Source organism: Oncorhynchus gorbuscha, linkage group LG14 (genome assembly GCF_021184085.1).
Source record: "Oncorhynchus gorbuscha isolate QuinsamMale2020 ecotype Even-year linkage group LG14, OgorEven_v1.0, whole genome shotgun sequence".
NCBI lineage: Eukaryota > Metazoa > Chordata > Actinopteri > Salmoniformes > Salmonidae > Oncorhynchus > Oncorhynchus gorbuscha.
The window spans coordinates 68564152-68583355 of record NC_060186.1 but is presented as its reverse complement, the minus strand read 5'-3'; positions in this window follow the sequence as shown (position 1 = coordinate 68583355).

Sequence of the window (19204 nt, the reverse complement as noted above, 5' to 3'; positions counted from 1 at the left end):
AGTTGTATGTATGGGATACGCATGGTATACATCGTACAACGAAATGCTACAGGTTCCTTCTGGACAATGCAACAACAACAAAAAGATTACTATACGGACATAACTAGAATAGAATAAGCATTTTTAGCACCAATATAGTACAGAAAGATGCAGTCCCCCCCCCCCCCCACAATATTTACATGTAAGTGGGGTGGGCTGTGTATTCTGAGCAGTATAATATGAGTCTGACAGCAGCAGTTGTGATTGTGTGTGTGTAGTATGCATGTACACTGAGTATACCAAACATTAGGAACATCTTCCTAATATTGAGTAGCCTCAATTCATCAGGGCATGGACTCTACAATGTGTCAAAAACATTCCACAGGGATGCTGGCCCATGTTGACTCCAATGCTTCCCACAGTCGTCAAGTTGGCTGGATGTCTGGGTGGTGGACTGTTTGGGTGGTACACACGGGAAACTGTTGAGTGTGAAAAACCCAGTAGCATTGCAGTTCTTGAAAGACATTTTTTTGTCTTAAGCCCATTCACCCTCTGAATGACACACAAGTCATGTCTCAATTGTTTCAAGGCTTAAAAATCCTTCTTTAACCTGTCTTTCCCACTTCATCTACACTGATTGAAGTAGATTTAACAAGTGACATCAATGGATCACAGCTTTCACCTAGCTAGTCTGTCATGGAAATAGGTGTTCTTAATGTTTTGTATACTTAGTATGTGTGCTATGGTGTGGAGAATAAGGACAGGTGGTCAGTCCAGTTCAAGTGTGAAACTCTGAGCCTGTTGGACCTAATGCTCCGATAAGGGAGAAAACAGCTCATGGCTGCGGTGGGTTGGGTCCTTGATGAAGCGTCGTGCCTTCCTCAGGCACCCTTTAGAGTAGATAGTTCAATAATAACATAAAATCCTGTCTGCCAACAGTTTAATGGGGCTTCTGTCATACTGAAATGCAAGAATCATTAACTTCAGTATAGATAACACTGGAATATAACATTAAAACAAATAGGGCAACATACTTTACCACTTGCTTTTGAAAAATGAAAAAGTCTGTCTATCTCATTTGGTGATCTGTCTTTAACACTTGAAGTGCACACATATAGGCAGATGTGCCTATGTCTTTCAATCCAGAATCTCATTCTTAATGCATACCATTGGTAATGAATATATCAAAAAGAGCAGTCTATAGAATGGGTTGACTGTAGTATGTCGTACCTTCACAGGTTTGGGAATATCTGCTAACATGGGTGATGGATGGGAGACAGCATGTCGACTGGACATGCCCAATAACCTGGAGATAACATCAGAGCTCACAATTTAGCACATGCCATAGAACTGGGTGGTGTTCAGTAGGTGGAAGTAGTTTAGACAGGGAGCTGGAGGCTGAGTGGCTGTGGCTCATAATAATGGCCCGAACGGAGCAAATGCAATGGCCTCAAACTCAAGGAAACCATGTGTTTATATATTTGATACCGTTCCACCTATTCTGCTCCAGCCATTATCACGAGCCCATCCTCCCCAGTTAAGGTGCCGCCAACCTCCCGTGAGAAACACTCATCTTGGTTTACATTTCAAAACGTTTTGCTATGTTGTGCCATTTTGTATCATCTGGTGACGTCATATGTTGCTCCACTGGTGGATGGGAAGGGCATCCTACAGGTACCATGTTATGAAGGGGCCGTCCTCAGACATCCTGGAGTCATCAGCCAAATCCAGACAGACACCAGCCACTTGGTAGCCTGGCGGTTACCAGCATTGGGCCATAACCGAAAGGTCACTGGTTCTCATCGTCAAGTAAGTGAAAAATCTGTCGATGTGCCATTGAGTAAGGCACTTAACCCTAATTGGTTTTTGATAAGTGTCTGCTAAAGTATGCAAATGAAACCACTTCAAAGGTAGAGCAACACACGTGCATGGACACACGCTGGTACTCTCAGATTTTGAAGTTCCAATGTTAAGGGCTTTGTTGCATGTTATGACAGTAACAGGTTGGGTTACAAGGTATCACATTGTAACAGGTTGGGTTACAAGGTATCACAATGTAACAGGTTGGGTTACAAGGTATCACAATGTAACAGATTAGGTTACAAGGTATCACAATGTAACAGGTTGGGTTACAAGGGGCGGCAGGGTAGCCTAGTGGTTAGAGCGTTGGACTAGTAACCGGAAGGTTGCAAGTTCAAACCCCCGAGCTCACAAGGTACAAATCTGTCATTCTACCCCTGAACAGACAGTTAACCCAGTCATTGAAAATAAGATATCTATCTGTGGGGGGCAGTATGTAAATGGCAGGTGGAGCGGCGATCCGGGATGTGGCAGGTCCTTCTGCCCCTCCAGAAAGTATGTCCAGCATTTTCACTCTATTTGATGCAATGCCTGGGCCTGTCAGAGTGCTGATCGAGGATCAGTTTTGCCTTTTAGATCAGAATAAATAAGATGACATGGGAGGAAGTGATCCTAGATCAGCACTCCGAGAGACTTTATCAATATGGGCCCTGTTCATTTTCTTCCAGAAAGTGTTTTTCAAAATCTTAATCAATTCAGTATTTAAATGTCCATATTCCAGACAGACGGGTAGATGGCAAATATGTGTGTTTCAAAGACTAGTAGTTAGGTAAACAATATTGAATGTGTATGTATAATAACTCAATCAAATCAGGTCTTGGCAAACGTGAGGGCGATGTCTGCCATATCTTTGAGCGGTGTTGCGCTTTACACTTCACTCTATTGTATTTGAATCACCCAAGTTTCTGTGAAAGCAAAACCTCATCGAAGTCGACAGTCGATCCAACCAACGTATTTTTTCCCTCGTGCAATTGCACCTGAACTCTGCTTCAGTACCAAAACAACAACCAGTGATGACAATAACAGTAAAACACATCTGTTTGCCTAGTCAAATGTGTGCACTGTAAAAAGGGAAATAATACTGTACTTTTCCATTTGTATAAATGTTTTCCCACATTCGTAGCGCTTTGTAGCCTATGCCTATCACCGCAAAATTGTTTTTCTAATTTGTTAGGTCACGGCATCAGGTGAAGAAGTAGGCAGCAGGACTTGAAATCCGTAACAATGGACATTTGCATTCATGGCTCATTTCGTCATGCAAGTATGGATAAAAACAAGGTAGGGCTTACTAAATATGTGAGATCATCAGAATTGGCTCATTAGATCATGTTTGGCTACAATGTAGGCCTAGGTACTAAACATCCCTGAAAGTTAAATCAGACAAGCTACCCTACTTAAATGTAGCCTAACGTTTATTTGACCATGTATGCGACAATCAGATGGAAGTAGACCGAATTAAAACAGCCTAGTTAGGTACAGTATCTTTGCAACATTGAGTTGCCTTTTGTTACAGACAGGTAGGTAAATACTGCCATCTAGTGGATAGGCTATAGTAAGATTTACGTGTCTATAAACTGCAATATTTTGATTAATTTTTGTTGAAGAGAAAAAAATATGATAAACGATTTATATCCAACTTTAAAAAAAGGTTTGCAGGCATGTATAGCCTGATCATTATTATCAATATCAAACTATATGTCCAGGCAGGTTTGTCTATAACAAAACAAAACAACTAAAACAGATTGATCCTTCAATCTCCTATTTTATGTGGACGAGGCTGGTGTTTCTGTGATGCTGAAGACACTGACATAGAAAACTGTATAGGAAATGGGCCTATTTATGTATTTATTCATCTGGATAGTCCTTTCTTCCCCATTCATTTAAGTAAACATTTTCAGTGTTGCCTACCCACTAAATTGACCAAACTTCCAAAAGATATACTGAACAATATCGTAGTCTACGGGCAAGTGTTCTGGAGGGCTGCTGATAATAATGGTGTTTGATTGTAAAGCAGGTTTGGAAAAAGCCTTCCAAAGCGTTTGGGTTTGTCTGAGGTTTTGGGTTTGATGATGTCTTATTAATAAAAGCGTCATCTCGCGCATGTTGATTTTGTCCACCCACACCAGACGCGATGAGGTCAAGCAGGTTGAAATATCAAAACAAACTCTGAACCAACTATTTTAATTTGGGGACAGGTCGAAAAAAATAAGAAATGTATGGCAATTTAGCTAACTAGATAGCTTGCTGTTGCGAGATAATTTGTCCTGGGATATAAACATTGCTTTGTTATTTTACCTGAAATGCACAATGTCCTCTACACCGACAATTAATCCACAGATAAAAGGGTAAACCGAGTTCGTTTCTAGAAATAGCTCCTCCTTCAGGCTTCATCTTCTTTGGACTTTATATGGCGGTTGGCAACCAACTTTACAGTGCATGAAATGTTGGGCAGTGTAAAAAAGAAAATAGTAATCTAAGCAGGCATTTGCTTGAACATAATGCCTCAAAAATATCTAGGCCTACCATTTTCTCAAACATTCACAATCATTAAGTTAGCTCTGATTAATGTGATGTCCTTTGCAGGTATCTAATCAGACATTGACCTTTTCGAATTCATGAATTCTTGTAGGCAGTAAAGAGGGATGAAGATGATCCCCAGAGTAAGGGGGAAGGAGGTTGATGAGGAAGAACCGGTGGCCCAGCACAAAATGGAGGCCAAGAAAAGGAAATGGAAGATTCGTGCCAAGGAATCAGGGGAACAGGGCACTGACAACGATGCAGCTCAGAGATTTAGGCCTATACCATGGGTTCTCTATATCTGTCTGTGATGTGCAGGTTGTCATCTGTTTTCAATGAGACTGTAGTCTAATTGTAGTCAAATAGTGTAGACAGTATGAAAGGTTACATGGATGGTTTTATTCAAATAGACCAAAAAAAAAACAATTATACTGTATCAGAGCATAGTATTGAGAGAGAAACATATGGATTTCTCTTACATTTTCTTGTATTTTCTCAACGGCACTCACATCTTTAGGATTCAGGAATAAACACCTGGACAGAGGATCTGTAATCGATCTCCTGGAGAGAAAAAAGCTCTTAAGGCCGCATTCGGCCCAGGCAACGAGGATGAGATGGTTGAGTACTGCTACCCAATCCTCATCTCATTCCTTTGCAATCTCACTGATGAGTATGTTAGATGTCCTGTTTGTCTGTCGTCTGTGATATATGCAAAAAAAATTCAACATTTATGCAGAAGGAACTAAACACCAACTAAAAACTGTAACATGTTTATTTTTTTCTTCTCTAGGCAGTGGCAGGCGCTCTATAAAGGATTCAGAAATCCTGTACATTTCCCCATCGGCCTTTGACATTGGATGTGGGAGTGATGGTATTATTTTGTTGAATTCAGAGAAATGGATTAGCCGTGGAATTATGGTCTAATATTATATTCATTAATCTGTCATATCAGACTTGATCCAAGTTTTTTCTGCAGACAAGAAAAACTATGTTGATCAAATGCCTTCTGTTCAGTATCTAAAATATCACAGCTGCATTGACAAACTTTGTTCTGTTTGTTCCATACAGATGACCAAGGAACAACTTGTCAGATTGTACAAGATCATATTGACTTGTATTAATCAGACCACTCTGCACATCCTGCTGCCGGCCCTGGACTGCATACTGGGGGTGACGGGCTTTGATGAGGATGACACTGACTTACCCAGAAGGGGCGAGATCCTTCACTGCCTTTGACCAGGAAAGACTGGAGCTCATCGAGGAAGGGAAGTGTATGGCGAAGGAGTGGTACCAGGGCTGGTGGTTTCAGGTCCAGCACGCTCTCTTCCAAGGGGTATGTTCCCCACAAGCTGTTAATGTGGGTGTGGATATCCCTGATCATTTCTCCATTGAAATGTACATATTTCTCAGATTTCTAGCAGGTGCATTCCACGCCATTATTTGAGCAGATTTGAATTAATATTGAGGGGGGGGGGATCAGGCACAAATGTGAATTATATTTACAATACTAGACTACATATTTCAAATCTTAATCTTTTGTCACAGAAAATTTTCCTGCTGCATCAGGAGCCTCATGAGTCCCTGAAAAAAATATGTTTTCTTTCTCTCCATGCGGGGGCAGTCACTGGGATCAGGGCTTGCTATCAGAATCATTCTCTCTCGCTCAAATGCTAGTCCTAGGTCCTATTCCTGCAACATTCAAATGTACCAAAATGTGTCTGAAATGCAGCCATACACATCAACAACCGTCATTTTAAATAGCCTCATAACACAAGATAGATATTGGTCTCCACTAGGCTACGACATACAAGTGTATCCTAAGGTCTAAATTGTGGCCTGAGCTGGTCTAGTGGTTAGGGTGGCTGCCTTCTGAATGCACACGTCAGCATTGGGTTTGATCAAATATTGACAGTCTAAGGATATTTTAGCCTTGATCTTGACAAGAAATGACCATACCAGAAATAGGAAACAAATGAAATAATCACAGTAGGCTACAACAACATTAGTTTCCATTCATACAAAGTGTCGGGTAAATTGCCACAGTAGATTTGCTGTGGTAAAGAATAAAATACTAAATACTTGATTTCTATTGTATGGAATGTTTGCCAATAGACACATCACCATTAGTATGTTCAAAAAGGACTCAGTTGTTCTGATTACAACCAACCAGAGAGCGAACATATCTTGAAACTTTGGTTGTAAGCAGGACTGTAGTACTGACATCATTTTTTAGATCATTTTTTAAAACGATGTGACCAATAATGGTTGCAATTGAGATCAGCTGTGCTGGGAAATTTAGCGCAAATTGATGGTTTAACGAGACATCAGCTGGCGATAATCTAATCTAGTGCCATTGATGGTTGTAATATGTCCCTTGTTATTTGATTATATTCCAATAGGCTACATTCTGTATGATATCCATTAGCCTATCCATTGTCACATAATGAACGGTGTGAAACCCCATAATAGGCTAGAGTGTATCCCTGGCTGAGTTGATGAGCTGATTTGGGCCATCAGTTGATGGACAGATCAGTAGGCCTACTTTAGAAGGGTAAACTTTCCTCCAGTGTGGATGCTCATCCATATTTTATAGTTAGGCTATGTAGAATTTGTCAATATTGTTCTGGTCTTTGGTGTGGATTGAAAGCCTGTATTCTGTGGCTTTGATATTCAATTTTGTAAAGCTGTGACAAAATTATATGAGCCTATCCAAAGACGATTTTGTTAAGCTGAGACACATTTCTTTGATGTGTAAATGATCAGACTATTAATTTTACTTGTTTAATTTTTTTAAATAAATAAACTTATGGTCCTAATGTAGGATCATGCTGGTCACTATCATCCAGCACTGGGTGCAAACTCACAAGGTTCATTAGCATTCCTCAAACTATAGCCATAACCTTAACCACTCTGAATGCCTAAACTGGTAACCTTTGAGTTGTTTCTGTTTTAACCCTGTAGCCACACGGTATTAACCCTGTAACCATGTTGGGAAAAAAATAGACATTCATCCATGAGTCAAAGGTCAGATTCAAACCCATGCTGACTCTGGCATATGTGTACTGTATCTGCTGGACCACACAGGCACTGGGGAAATCGATAATTTATTCTGCTTATTATTTGCCTACAATATATAATAAAACAATTTATATATAAAATCTGATTTTCCCAAACGAATAATACTTATAATCTACCTGTACAAATATGTCCATAAGAATTCACACGAGATGTGCTCTAGCCTGCACGTAACCTACATAAGGTACAATGTAGGATGGTGTGCATTGTATACAAACACAGCTTCCAGCTGCCCCTGGCTGCGATTCTAAGTATTTCTTCAGATATTAAAATCCTCCTGCCACAGGATTATTTTGCTACTGTGACGAAAGAGGTCAAATTAAGATCCGACATTTGTAACAATGTTTGTTGGATTTGTTTTCAAATAACGTATCAGTAAGAGATTGATTTGATCATGCATTGCATGTTCATTTTGAAGTTCCCAGAGCGCAGTGAAAGTCCACCTAGAGATGTCAGACAGTATCATCAGCAGTGTCCAGGAGCAACTGTCTGACCATGAGATCCTGCCCTCTTGCCCACCTGAGCTGACCATTGGCCTTATCAAGGAGGTGAACAGCTCAACTCTGCCTTCTCTTTGACTATCAGCAGAACCCTTTCAGGGCGGTCATCCCCTTTTGCCTCTGGTACTCAGACAACTGAACAGATGGTCAACATGGTCCAGAGATTGTTTGATGATCACACAAATCCAATGGACCAATTATATGTTGAGTCCTGCATTCCACCTGCAATAGAGGAGGTGATTGCTTTTGAAGACATTGGATGAATTGATAAAAAGAACATTGGGAATTGACTAAGCTGGTTCGAGAAGTTTAAATGTTGGCATCTGGCAGTGCCCTTGTGGTGGATCACCTGCATACTGAAGACTCCTGTTCCAGAGGACCTGAACATATACCGCTGTTCAAACATTTGGGGTCATTTAGAAAGTTCCTTATTTTTTAAAGAAAAGCACATTTTTTTGTCCATTAAAATAACATAAAATTGATCAGAAGTATAGTGTAGACATTGTTAATGTTTTTGTAAACATTGTAAATGACTTTTAGCTGGAAACGGCTGATTCTTCTTATTGAATATCTACATAGGCGTACAGAGGACCATTATCAGCAATTTAAAAAGCAATAAAACTGGCTTTTGGACTAGGGGTGGCAGGGTAGCCTAGTGGTTAGAGCGTTGGACTAGTAACCGGAAGGTTGCAAGTTAAAACCCCTGAGCTGACAAGGTACAAATCTGTCGTTCTGCCCCTGAACAGGCAGTTAACCCACTGTTCCTAGGCCGTCATTGAAAATAAGAATTTGTTCTTAACTGACTTGCCTAGTTAAATACAGGTAAAATAAAAATACAATTTGAGTATCTGGAGCATCAGCATTTGTGGGTTCGATTACAGGCTCAAAATGGCCAGAAACAAAGAACAGTCTATTCTTGTTCTGAGAAATGAAGGCTATTCCATGTGAGAAATTGCCAAGAAACTGAAGATCTCGTACAACGCTGTGTACTACTCCCTACACAGAACAGAGCAAACCTGCTCTAACCAGAATATAAAGAGGAGTGGGAGGCCCCTGTGCACAAACTAGCAAGAGGACAAGTTTGAGAAACAGACACCTCACAAGTCCTTAACTGGCAGCTTCATTAAATAGTACCCGCAAAACACCAGTCTCAACGTTAAAAGTGAAGAGGCGACTCCGGGATGCTGGCCTTCTAGGCAGAGTTCCTCTGTTCAGTGTCTGTGTTCTTTTGCCCATCTTAATCTTTTCTTTTTATTGGCCAGTCTGAGATATGGTTTATTCTTTGCAACTCTGCTGCAACTGTACCATTGGAACACAGGAGTGATGGTTGCTGATAATGGGCCTCTGTATGCCTATTGCAAGGCATTGGTGAAAAACCTTGACACTCTGTCAAGTGCCAAGTTCAAGACTAAACCCTCAAAGGCTGTGAGCGAGATTATACTGAGAAGGTTCAGTAGCATTACCTCTGGTTTGGTCCAAACTTCCCCTACATTTAGTTCCACTCCCAGCTGAATACGTCTGGCCCATCTGACAGGATCCTTGATTCTGTGGCCCCTGGGCTCATACAGACCAATGTGGATTCTGAGGCGTCTAAAATAATTAACATCTTTAAAGATGATGTCAAAGACATCGTGAAGCAAGCTGAATCAGGTCAACCAGCAAGCACCCAGAGATATCCCCAAGTGGGACATTGTATGTCAAAGCGGAAACCATTCCATGCAGCTCGTAGACTCTGCGTCAGTCTTCAGGTAAAACTCAAATAATTATTCCTCAGAATGAATGGAGCTATAGTCCAAGAGGAAGAATTTCTGGAGACAACGGACTCCAGTGCTGTGCTCCCAGAACACACTATCTCCAGTGCTGATCTCCCAGAACACACTATCTCCAGTGCTGTGCTCCCAGAACACACTATCTACAGTGCTGTGCTCCCAGAACACACTATATCCAGTACTGTGCTCCCAGAACACACTATCTCCAGTGCTGTGCTCCCAGAACACACTATCTCCAGTCCTGTGCTCCCAGAACACACTATCTCCAGTGCTGTGCTCCCAGAACACACTATCCCCAGTGCTGTGCTTCTGGAGCATGCAGGCTCCAGTGTTCTGCCTGGTTCAACTCTGGATACTTCTTCACTAAGTAGGAGTGAATCTCCCGTAGCAGAACTCAACTCATCTTCTCTGTCTGGTAGAAGGGATTCAGCTACCTCTGTAGCAGAGGCAACACCAGAGCAACCTGAATACAGGTTAGATCATACTCAGAGCCGTATCCCTCCTCTTCTCAGTAAGAGTGAACTGCAAGAGGTCAGCTGGTCTTGGTGTTCTACACAAATGCCAGAGTGAGAACTTGCAACTTTTACTGGCTCTCTATGATCCAAACTTAGGGTCCTGCACCAAAGAGGTATTATCTCAGACTGTGGCCATGTACAGTTCAGAGGTGGCAGATTTAGAATGCATATCCTCTGTTGCAGAGAGTTCCTCTTACAACTCCCTTGAAGTCGGTAACTTTTTTGGGCAGTTTCATGTCTAGAAGACATGTCTTTGTCCAGTTCTTCATCCTCTGTCATCAAGAAGCTCTCAAGTGAAGAGTTCCAGATGAAGGCGACTAACAAGGTCAGTTAAATACTGATCAAATCAGTCAGCAGTTTACCCAGATCGAGCCAGTCAACATCTCTCCACCAGACAGATTATCAAAGGTCGCCAGCAACATCAATCATGTCCTTGAAGCATACAGCTGCAGCTGCTTTTGAAATGGCTGGATCAATTTCGAATGACACGAAGAGCCTTTTCATCCTGCAGTCTTCTACTGCTACTCTATGGCACGCAGACTCTAAGCTTCAAGAGCGCCATGAGAAAATCTCCAAAGTTGCAGAGGCCGCACCCGAAGGCTCCCAGACTGTTGTTAAAGGTTCTGAGAAGAAGATCTGGACAACTGCAAAGACTGTTTTACACAATCTGAACATGAAGATGCTAAACTATTTCACACTGAAAAAACAACCCAAAGCAATTATGGCTCAAGCCAAAGAATCCCCCAGCCATATGTTGGTTTCCATTCTGAAAGAGCTGTCGAGATCGTATCAAATGGTGACAGCAGGAGAGCCTTCACAAATAGAGAATGTGGTTGAAAGGATGCTGGAGGACATTGAGAATATAAGTAGTGATTGTGGTGAGGAACTGGTCTTGCGAGAGCCACAGGGGCCTTTTTCCTCTTTGTCAACGTTATCAGTCAAATGAATATCATTAGCCACATCAACATCTTCAACCAAATCAAGGAAGTCGGAGTGGGAATTTGCACTCCCTGGCACTCCAATCTCTTCTGAATTACCCGAGCGAACTCATCTGCCCATTGTGAGATGCTTAGTCATCGACTGAAAAATGTGGTGTGTGATGATAGGAAGTCCATGTCTGCTACAGCAGATACCATGAAGGAGGTACATCCATAGGAAGAAGGGCAAGTTACATCTCACCATGGTCTGACAGCCAGGATAGCTAGATTGGAAGAGCTCACATCTCAGGGGAGGATTGGTGCTCTCTCCCGTGATCTTACTCACCAAGTCAATTTCAGAATTTCTGACAGCAACTTGACCCCTCTGGTTTTGACAGTGGCGGCTGGAAAGAATGTATCGAATACAGTCCTTACTTAGCTGAAGAGGAAGGAGGATACAGGGAAGGTCACAGTTTACAGGCTGGTGTGGCTGTTTGCAGAGGAGTCTGTGCAGCGCCTCTTTCTTCCTAGCCTTGTGCCTTCATTATCTTCAATGACTTTGGCTCAGGGAGTCAGTGTGTCGGCTAGCAAGTCCGAAGATTGTATGTCATGCACTTCTTCCACATCAATATTTTGTGGCACAGTCTGTATATTAACCTATTTAATCCCATGACCGTAAAACAACATTTTCAGTTATAAAGCTCTAAAAAGGCTACTGAATGATTTATCAATGCATTTCCAGCAAATATTGAAATAATAAAGGGTCTCAATGAAAGATGTGCAGTGTGACATGTTTAGTGTAAATTGTCACATGGCCAGAGCTGTTTACTTCCTGGTTGCACCATGAGAAGAGGATGGCTGCATCAAAGCTCACAAACAAAAGGTTAGTAAAGTATGTTAACATAAAGTTAGGACAAAGATTTTTGGTACACATCATCTTTAAGGTGTCTAGTATTGATATATGCATTTGCAATTACTCAACTTTGTTCAGTGTGGTCATAGAATGAGTAAACATGTTGACGGCAACAATAGTGACCGGGGGGATAACACAGTGCATCTAGGTATACACATAGGTAAACAAGAACTATGTATGTGTATAACTAACGTTCTACTCTGTTCTTTCTTTTAGTTTCACTTTGAGTCAACTTCTGGATATGTTGGAACTAGGTGACTGCCCAGACAAGGCATGCAACATTGTAGTTATCCCTCAAAATGAGAAAAATGCTGTCCTGAGTGATTGTAATAGCGATGGCCATTTGCCAGCCAGGCTGTTGAATGTATTTGCTGAACCTATGCAAACAGATCATGACAGGAACAACGTTATCAGTGATGATGACCCCCCTCCCCCCATCCACAACCTTCCCACCCCCTCCATTGTTGGTAATGAAGAGCCAAGGGCCTTTACCTGCCAGAGGGTCCAGTCAGAAGGGCCTCTACAAGCCATAGGGGTCAGCCAGAAGAGCCAAGGGAAAAGCTGCAGGTGGTCAAAAATAAAGATTGAGTGTTCAAACGATTGAAGAGGCCTGCCACCGATGTGATTCCAAAACACATAGTATACAGCCCAAATATGAAAAAGTTTGGCACGAAACCACTGAACCATGGAAGGTGATCTTTACTGGCTGCTACTGTTGAAGATCAGGCAAGAAATGACAAAGCTTCTTACTGGCCAATCAACACGGTGCACCGGTTCCTGAGAAGTTGTCATGGTGACAAACGTACTACCTATGCATGTGAGAAATGCAAAGCACCACTGCACAGTGCTTCAAGATATACCATGGACAGTGGAAAAGGAGATAAGACAGAATGAAAAAGGGCTGAAAAAGAAAAATAGAAAAGTCGATAAGGAGTGAGGAGAAGCAGTACAACAGACTCGGAAGAAAAGTAGATGAAAAGACATTCAAAATGACTGAAATGTTTTTGGAAAAGAAGGTCAATTGATTCAAGACATACTGTATGACAGTAGGTCTGACTGATCACAGTTCAAAATAGTGATGCACAAACTAATCTTGCACTTGGTTCTGAAGCCTACCTCTATGATATATATATATATATATATATATATATATATATATATATATTATATATATATATATATATATATATATATAATATATATATATATAATATATATATATATATATATATATATATATATATATATATATATAATATATATTATATATATATAATATATATATATATATATATATATATATAATATAAATATATATATAATATTATATATATATATATATAATATATATATATATAATATATATATATATAATATATAATATATATATATATATATATTATATATATATATATATAATATAATATATATATATATATATATATATATAATATATATATATATATATATATATATATATATATATATATATATATATATATATATATAATATATATAATATATATATATAATATAATATATAATATTATATATATAATATATATATATATATATATATATATATATATATATATATATAATATATATATATATATATATTATATATATATATATATATATATATATATATATATAATATATATATATATATATATATATATATATATATATATATATATATAATATATATTTGTGCAGTGGTGCTTTTTATATATATATAATTGTATTTTGTTATTATATGCATATTCTATATATCCTAAATATATGTTAATATATATACATATATATAAAATGTCACAATATATGAAGATTGCATATACAAGTCCAAATGTTACAATAAAATTATAATTATTATATAAATAGTTATATGTTATATACAATATACGTTATGGTTGTTGTTTTTTTGTCTTTGCTCTATATATATTGGTGTTGTATATATATAGTGGCAATATATAGTTTTAAATGTGTTATAACTGGGTTATATATAAGAACGTTATACTGCATATATATTATATATATATATTATATATATACTTTTCCATTAAAATCAAAAAATAATATATTATATATAATATGATTTGGATATTTTATATATATATATATCATAGTGTTGTATATATCTATAAGAACTCTGACAGATTGTGCAGTGGTGCTTTTTAAATATATATATATAATTGTATTTTGTTCAGTGTAGGCCTCTACTTGAATGCATATTCTACAGGCTACCTCTATCCTAAATGTGACCTTTATGTTCAGTGGGAATGAATCACAAGACTGCTATACAGTTGTTAGTGAATGTTGCACTAAAATGTCACAATGACAATGTTACAATGAAGATTGCACTAAAGTACAAGTCCAAATGTTACAATAAAATTACAATGTTAATTATTAACATGTTGCACTAAAGTAACAGTTACAATGTATGTTACAATAAAGTAACAATGTTGAAATACGTTGATGGTTGTTGTTTTTTTGTCTTTGCTCTCAGTATTCATATTGGTGTTGTATAAGGGTTTTTGATGTGACAGGGCATTCTAGTGGCAATGCTGGGAACTGCTAGTAACAAGAGTTTTAAATGTGTTAATAACTGGGTTGGGATATATAAGAACGTTGATAACTGCATAGGAGAAATATGTTAATTCAGTATACGTAACATCCCACCGGTCACAATTGTGACCGACCATAAAACACACCTTTTCACCTACTTTTCCATTAAAATTTCCAAAAATAATGATTGATTACTTCAAAGGGTTACTAATGACACTTGATTTGGATATTTTCATGTCAGGGAAAAATGTGGGATTAAATGGGTAAACAAAGTTATGGTAAGCCAGATCATAGACTCAGTTGCTTTGAGCATCAGAAACCACAAAGAGATCCGAATCTCTCCAAGAATCTTTAGAATCTTTGACAGATTATTGAGTGGCAATTGTTCCCCTCGGCTGTCTCTCTCCCGTGTCAGTTAGACCTCCACTGTAGCACGACGCTTTAGAGCCAACATGGATGAAGAGAAAGAGGATACCACCAGTCGTTCTTGTGTAGCTCAGAACATTGTTGGTGATCAGATTACAACCAGCCCGGTTGTTGTCAAAGATGCCCCACCTCCAACCCCATCCTCCAAAAACTCAGACAGTGATGATGACTTCACCAGCCTCTCATCAGCATCAGCATCAACATGCCTGTGTTGAGACTTCTGTCGAAGATCACAACTCAAACTGATCTGTACCCAGTTGACGTTGCACTCACGTCACAAGACCTAATCCCAAAGGTCATATCTGTCTTCTGTGCAATGTCAGGCTCCTTTGAGACCCAAGCATATACAGAGAACCTAAAGGTTCATAAAGTGTACAGTGTCGTGTACAAGCATATGTTGGAGGAGTTTGGCTTGGAGAAAATCCTTTGGCCAGTCTATGGTGTAGAAGCCCCACAAAAACTGAACGGTCAAAACCCGAATCATCTCCTCTTTAAAGTTCTGGAATTTTAGAGCAATCAGCTCCTGGATAGCTGTGCCCCTCGACGGCCAGTAAGGAGTGAAAATGACACGTCTTGAGAGAGAACATAATCTCAAAACCTGGAGGCTCGGCAGGCCGGTTCTGGAACTGTTCGGAAACCTCCACGGCATGGCGAGCAGCAGACAATTCCTGCTCGTGTCTGCCGAGCATGGCTCTTGGATCTCGACGGCAGTGTAACGACAATTGGCCATGTCGACTCAGGACTCATTTGATAGGATTCTTGTCAAGTCCTTGAGTAAAGAACTCCTCGACAGATATAATGAGGCATCAATGGCCGCCAGAAGAACATTGTTCGAAGCTACCAGACCTGAGGCTCTTCCTCTGGCTGAGGATGTGAAGACTATCAAAGTGAAGTTCTCCATCCTACAAAAGCTTGCCAGAATTATCAATGTGAGTAAACAACTCTATTGTGACGGTACAAAATATGAAACCATCCATTAATTTATAAATCGGTCTGGTGTGTTAGTTTTGGTTATTATTATTAATATTGTTTTTATTATTATGTTGTTGTTGTTGATTTGTTTTTTTTCTCTTTCAAAACTTCCCCCTCAAAGAAGTGCATGTTTTTTTTTGTTGCCCTAGCACTACACAGCTGATTCAAATAGCCAACTAATCATCAAGCTTTGATGATTTGAATCAGCTGTGTAGTGCTAGGGCAACAAACTAAACGTGCACCCTGGGGGGGCCCAGGACCGAGTTTGGGAAACACTGTACTAGGGCACCCTGGATGATGGTATGGTAAAGGCTATCAATATGTTATGATTAAGTTGAGTGGGCCCCACCACCCTCAACCTGCATTAATCCCTTTTAAAGGGGTTATCACTGATTACTAGACTTAGAAAAGACAAGTTATTTTCTAATATGATTTGTTACACAGGATCCCCACAAGAAGTAAGAAAGGTCATCAATTCATACAATGATATTTAATCAATTAGCCAATAGGTGGGCTTGTTACTTGCTCTTTGAGGCCCTAATACATGTCATATCTGAATATACCCAATAGGGGGCAACATATTTACATTGATGGTTTAGTCATTTGGTAGACGCTCTTATCCAGAGCAACGAGCAACTTGGACAAGGTGCTTTCCTCAAGGGCAAATTGACAGATTTTTTCACCTGGTCGGCTCAGGGATTCGAACCAGCGCCCTTACGCCAATGTATCAAAACAGCTGTATGATAATGTACTAAAACAGCCCTGTGATAATGTACTAAAACAGCTCTATGATAATGTACTAAAACAGCTCTGTTATAATGTACTAAACAGCGCTGTGATAATGTACTAAAACAGCTCTATGATAATGTACTAAAACAGCTCTGCGATAATGTACTAAAACAGCTCTATGATAATGTACTAAAACAGCTCTGTTATAATGTACTAAACAGCGCTGTGATAATGTACTAAAACAGCTCCATGATAATGTACTAAAACAGCTCTGCGATAATGTACTAAAACAGCTCTATGATAATGTACTAAAACAGCTCTGTTATAATATACTAAACAGCGCTGTGATAATGTACTAAAACAGCTCTATGATAATGTACTAAAACAGCTCTGTTATAATGTACTAAACAGCTCTGTGATAATGTACTAAAACAGCTCTATGATAATGTACTAAAACAGCTCTGTTATAATGTACTAAACAGCTCCATAATAAGGTGCTTAACAACTCAATGATAATGTACTAAACACCTTTATGATATTGTACTAAAACAGCTCTATGATAATGTACTAAACAACTCTATGATATTCTATTATAACATCTCTCTGATATGTACTAAAACAGCTCTTTGATAAGATACTAAACAACTATCATAATGTACTAAACAACTCTATGATATTGTACTAAAACAGCTCTATGATAATGTACTAAACAGCTCCATGATAACATACTAAACAACTACATGATGACGTACTAAACAACTCTATGATATTGTACTAAAAAAGCTCTGTGATGTTCTAAAACAGCTCTATGATAAGATACTAAACAACTCTATGATATGTACTAAAACAACTCTATGTTATTGTACTGAAAAAGCTCTATGATAAGATACTAAACAATTCTATGATAATGTACTAAACAACTCTATGATAATGTACTAAAACAGCTCCAAAATAAGGTACTTAACAACTCAATGATAATATACTAAACAACTTTATGATATTGTAACAAAACAGCTCTATGATAAGATACTAAACAACTACATGATGATGTCCTAAACAACTCTATGAATGTGTTGATGTGCCCTTGAGCAAGGCACTTAACCCTAATTGCTCCAGGTTTGCCGTTGATAATGGCTGACCCGTGCCGTGACCCCACTCTCCAAGGGTGTCTCAGGGAGAGTAGGCAAATGCTAAAAACACATTTACATTTCACAGATGCGTATGATACACACTTGTACGCTGGGAAATTGACGCCACGTATAGGCACATGACTGGGTCATTTTTTGCTCCAATTTCAATGAAGATCTATGATCTCGCTTCAAATATGCAACGGGGTAATTAAGAGAGATTTCACCACTGAATATTGTGTCATGTCTGGTGCCAGCATATACTGTTTAGGTACAGTTGAAGTCGGAAGTTTATATACACTTAGTCGGAGTCATTAAAACTTTTTCACTCCACACATTTCTTGATAACAAACTATAGTGTTGGCAAGTCAGTTAGGACATCTACTTTGTGCATGACACAAGTAATTTTTCCAAAAATTGTTTACAGTCAGATTATTTGACTTATAATTCACTGTCTTACAATTCCACTGGGTCAGAAGTTTACGTACACTAAGTTGACTGTGCCTTTAAACAGCTTGGAAAATTCCAGAAAATTATGTCATGGCTTTAGCGTCTCATAGACTAATTGACATCATTTGAGTCAATTGGAGGTGTACCTGTGAATGTATTTCAAGGCCTACCTTCGAACTCAGTGCCTTTATGCTTGACATCATGGGAAAATCCAAATAAATCAGCCAAGACCTCAGAAAAATAATTGTAGACCTCCACAAGTCTGGTTCATCCTTGGGAGCAATTTCCAAACACCTGAAGGTACCATGTTCATCTGTACAAACAATAGTACGCAAGGATAAACATCATGGGACCACGCAGCCGTGATACCGCTCAGGAAGGAGATGTGTTCTGTCTCCTAGAGATGAACATGCTTTGGTGGACCTTGTGAAGATGCCGGAGGAAACAGGGACAAAAGTATCTATATCCACAGTAAAACTAGTTATATTTCAACATAACCTGAAAGGCCACTCAGCAAGGAAGAAGCCACTGCTCCAAAACCACCATAAAAAAGACAGACTACCTTTTGCAACTGCACATGGAGACAAAGATCGTACTTTTTGGAGAAATGTCCTCTGGTCTGATGAAACAAAAACAGAACTGTTTGGCCATAATGGCCATCGTTATGTTTGGAGGAAAAATGGGGATGCTTGCAAGCTGAAAAACACCATCCCAACAATGAAGCATGGTGGTGGCAGCATCATGTTGTGGGGGTGCTATGCTGCAGGTGGGACTGGTGAAATTCACAAAATAGATGGCATCATGAGGCAGAGAAATTATGTGGATATTTGAAGCAACATCTCAAGACATCAGTCTGGAAGGTAAAGCTTGGTCGCAAATGGGTCTTC